General features: G+C 42.8%; 1 protein-coding gene across 1 annotated transcript in view; it reads left to right on the forward strand.

Moving 5' to 3' along the window:
- Positions 1–5,000, forward strand: part of mtnr1aa (melatonin receptor 1A a) — a gene marked incomplete at its 3' end in the record, with an annotated part of 30,550 nt that overhangs the window by 1,059 nt on the left and 24,491 nt on the right. The window lies entirely within an intron of this gene.

Here is a 5,000-nt window from a genome sequence, read left to right on the forward strand (position 1 = left end):
ATGTCCGCCCACTCTCTCTGAAGCTTAGCTGGGTTGTTTTTCACGTCCCATCAATCATGAAACTGATCTGGGAGACATTTGAATGAGAACTTCCCTCAGTATCTATCGTTTTCATTTATTTTTTTTCAATGGAAAAACTGAAATGAGATGACGGAACGTGCGTCACGTGCGCTCTTCGGTTTTATGAATTGAAAACATCTCCCAGTAATAAAATGTGTCTCGATACAGGTACAACCGTGACACCGAACGCATTAAGCCGCGTTTGACGCGCATATAGTGTTTTACCCTGGGTGTTTTTTTAAATTTGTTTGTGAGTTCTTGAACAGTTTAACTATCACAGTTCTAATATGAGCTACTAAAGTAGCGGTGCGCACTCCTCATCAAATAGAAATACTGTAGACTATGACACACACACACACGCACGCACACACACACCCCTCATAATCAGAATGGACAGGGACACTCCATGCGTTCGGGTAGGGAATGCTTTCATTATGCCTGAAAAATGAGAAATTAAATGAGAGGGTTTGTTTATGTTGGAATGTAATAATCTTATTTTTCTCCAGATGTTATATTTTACATGTTATGCTATAACACAACATAAGGCAATTTCATTACTTGATTGGGAAATGGGATATTTAATGTTCGTACTCCAATGTAATGAAATATGACCCCGCCCCACCCACCATACATACACACACACACACACACACACACACACACACACACACCCTGCTTTGGTTTATGATAATCCCTCCATTTGATAAAAACTCAAACGCAGAATTGCGCAATAATAACTGTCCTGGATTTGCCTATTTTAATAGTGTACACAGACATTACTGTGTTACATAATAGAATAGCCCTCTCTCTGCTTAGGCAGAGGAGATTACATCTGTGTGATTTGGTGTGTACTATTATGCTCTGCACTGCCTGACCCAAGTCAACTTTGGGAGGTGAGAGGAAGACCATGGGAGAGAGAGAAACCTTGTGAAATGAAGACATAACTTAAGGCACTGTATCTTTGAGGACATTGTAATAATTCATCATAGTTGACAGTATGAGATGCAGTCGTGATGGTGGTACAGTAGCAACTGGAACTGATTCACCGAGCAGTCAGTTATGTTTATGGGAAGTGCACGCACACACAGTGACCAGAATTTTATGGGGGCAATTCATAGAACTATGTGAAAACAACATAGAGTCTCGATTTCAACTCGACCGATGTGTGATATCCAGCTCAATGTTGTTTTTTCAGCTCGCGATGCAGGTCGGTGTGACCCTGTATGTCAGAGAGGCGTAACGAGAACAATGGGGTTGGAAAAATAGGTCTACTTTTTTCTGCTCATGTTCTATGATCTACACTAGCATCCCATATAGAATGAACGCATGTAATAGCCATGCATGCTCAGCCGTATGCGGGCCAGTATGGACATTAGATCACAGTGTGTAGTAGTAGTGTTCCACGACAGCGTATGATGAATACTAACAGCCTGTGCTGACGAGCGACCTCATCGCCGTCAGTTCATGCTCTTTCAGAAGCGTTTGCAATTTTCCACCCCAGTTCCCAAACCAATGCCCAACCCAAAGGCTCCCGCAGTCTTCGGCTCCGTTCAAGCAAGCAAAACCAAAAAAGAAAAAACAGCCGAATCCTCGAATGATAATTGCATTATCCGGTCTGTGTTTGAATGATGTGTAAGTTTTCCTTCCTGTTTCGAATCAGTTGTTTTGCGTTTTATTGGTGTGGCGGGTTTTCACATGCACACTGAAACCCAGCTTGAACTTCCAAAAGAGCAAGCAGGGGTACACAGGCACGCACGCACGCACATACACTCATGCACGCACGCACGCGCGCGCACACGCACGCATATAGACACACACACACGCATGCACTTACACACACGTACGCACGCACACACACACTTAGCAGTTAGCTGCCCTTTCTATAAAGTTCAGAGAGAGTGAAGTCACATTATTTTGCTTGGGGACAATATCTCCCAGAGAACATTGCAGAGGGCCTTGCATCAAATGGGCATACAACAGAATCCTCCAATCACTGAGGGTTGTTAAGGCACAGAGGGACCATGGCAGCCGCCACCACTGCTGCCCGTATGACCTGTCGGTTTGTGTGTGTGTGTGTGTGTGTGTGTGTGTGTGTGTGTGTGGGGGGGGGGGGGGGGTTGGGGTGGGGGGTGTGAGTCATTAAAGGGCAGGAGTTCTGTGTAAATAGTAGATCGCGTAGATCTTTAAAACCACAAGGATATGAGGCATATCTAACAACCTATTACATGGCAGCTGAATCACGAGTGTTTGTCTGCTGTCTCTAGTGGTTGTAAATCACTGCAAGGTAATCAAGCTTGTGTGTGTGTGTGAGAGAGTGTGTGATGGATTGCGTAATCATTCAAGATGTTGTCAGGAGAAGGAGCTTGACAGGCTTGATAAGAAAGCAAACATGAGGTGATGACAAATGTTTACATATCAGAGATAAAGGTGTCGGGTCAATCATAGAGGGAGTGTCTTTGCAAATGTCAAGGCACTGTTACAGAGGTGATTTGGAGATTGTGTAACCCCGCGCGGGGCTCAAACCGGGGACCTCTTGCATGTATGACCCTGACATATACCGTTGAACCAAGAGTCAAGGGCTACATTTGGACATACAAGTCTCAGACAGGGCTACCAGTCCTGAAAAGTTCCCTCGCTAGCGTGATGCCTCGGCTTTAGCTTAGCAGGCGAAGGCAGCATTGGGGGGGGACACCCAGGACGGCCCGGTTCGAAAGTAATCAGTCACTGTAAGCTTCAGAGAACTCCCACCAAGGTTCCCAGTAGCACAGAGCGTAATATTGGTGTTTGCTACCGGAGACCCTGCCCCCCCGCGTTGTTTTTATTTAAATCGTTGTGATCATGGTGTATTATCTGTCCACATTGTTGCGTGTTTGGCTGAAAGCCGTTTTTTTCTGTCATCACAGCATCCGTAGTCATTAACTCTGGAACTGTTGTTGTTGCTCCTAGCGCAATAAATACTTCTAAGCACTTAATGCAGCATTAAGTGGTATTTGTGTGTGCGTCTCCCTTTTACATGATGTGTTTTAGGTCTCTTAATATCCGTTGGCTTTGTTGTTGCGGAGGATTTTAATGGGAATCGGTGGAGCGCAGTGGTGAGGCTTCTGTTAAAAGAGTTTGTTATGTTTAATTGTGTTGCATGCCTCTGCTTGAGAAAATACATTTTAACACGCAACGCTTACGGAGGGACAGCTTTTACAGTACGTATTGTTATTCTTACCGCACTCTCCTTTGTTAGGCATTGTGCTCCTTCCGTTCCTCCACAGCTATCACAGTAAGGCACTATTTACGTGTGTCCTTGCAACTTCACACATTCCTCCACTGCCATCCTCCACCTACCGGGCACACTTTGTTCACAGGACACTGGAAAGTCTACACTTGGTGCTGGTATACTGCACAGGATACAAGATAATTGTATCGCCACAGAACAGAGGTTGGTGGAATGTGTTTCCAGCATAGAGATGCTCTACATTCAACAACCTACACAACAATGACAGAGACAGACAATCCTGTCAATACAATGTCATCCATTATCATCCAGTAGGTTGAGTTGGCAAAGTACAGTACAATGTGGAAGATGTGTAGATATATAAGGATAAATATATAAACATCTCTCTGATTCTCTCAGCTGAATAATGTCCCTTGTCTTTCTCAGAGTCTACACAATCTCTTGTCTCCCCAGAGATTGTAAATGTCCTATGTTGTCTTTCCCCAAGCCCTTCTAACTATATATGGCATTTAGCTGACGCTTTTATCCAAAGTGACTTACATTGCAGTGAGTGCATACATTTCAGTATATATGGTCCCAGTGGGAATCAAACTCACAACCAAGCGTTGTCAGCGCCATGCTCTACCGACTGAGCCACAGAGGACCACTTACTATTTCCAGAGCAAGTATAAAAGTCTTGTGTCTTTTCTTTTGCAACTGCCCGCAGGGTTTTCAAGTATGTTCTTCTGACATAAGTATGTTCTTCCGACATGACATAAGCAGTCATTTCTCCTCTTTGTGCTGAGACTTCAGATATGCAATGGAAAGGTATTATTCTTATTAAACCTTTATTTATGCTTGGTTTCCCACTGAGACCAAGGTCTCTTTTTCAGGGGAGCCCTGATTACAACATGAACAATCAAAAGTACATTTACAATGACAAACAATTACAACAACAACTTACACAGTATAATCAATTAAGACACACAGATTTCTCGGATGACCAGATCATTTGTCAAGGTCTTAAACACAAGCTAATTCGTATGCAAACATTTACAACTTCAAGCCACCAGAAAAAGTACATTTTGTACATTCACATTTAAAGCAACTGTCATAAAAGTGACACATCGTTTAAAAAAAAGTGAATCACGGCGTGAAACGTTGTGTTTGTTTTGGTTGCCGTGACACTGATAGGCAGGTGTTACGGTACAGTTTGTTCGTTTCGTTCTCGGGAACTCGTCGGAAGTCATTATGCCGACATGAATGCATCTGAGTGCTTTTGAAGTGAGAACAACTCGTCAACCAATGAGTTTTTCAATTTCACTTGGACCGCTGGATGGTTGCTCAGTCCACAGAATATTAAGTATATATCAAGAAAAGAGGTTCTGGACACCAACTTGATCCCTTCAAATATGCTTTTGGGAGCAAACATATCACACAAGACACAAGATGTCACAAGACAATAATACAGTGTATACAAGGCAAACGTGTTTATAAATATATATTATAAACATGCATGATACATGCACGTGCGATTGTTAACAATTACATATCTGAACAATTATTGTGTAATGTCATTGTACAGAAAGATGAATACTGTTGACATTTTTCACTTTTTTTATTTTTTACATTTTACTGTTGAAATCAGCAGTTTTCTGATGAGAATGTGAAATGTTAGAGTGGACACAACTCGGGTATCATCGTAAACCCGGGTTCCCTACTTGATGATTGGTTA

Source organism: Argentina silus (assembly GCF_951799395.1).
Source record: "Argentina silus genome assembly, chromosome: 21".
NCBI lineage: Eukaryota > Metazoa > Chordata > Actinopteri > Argentiniformes > Argentinidae > Argentina > Argentina silus.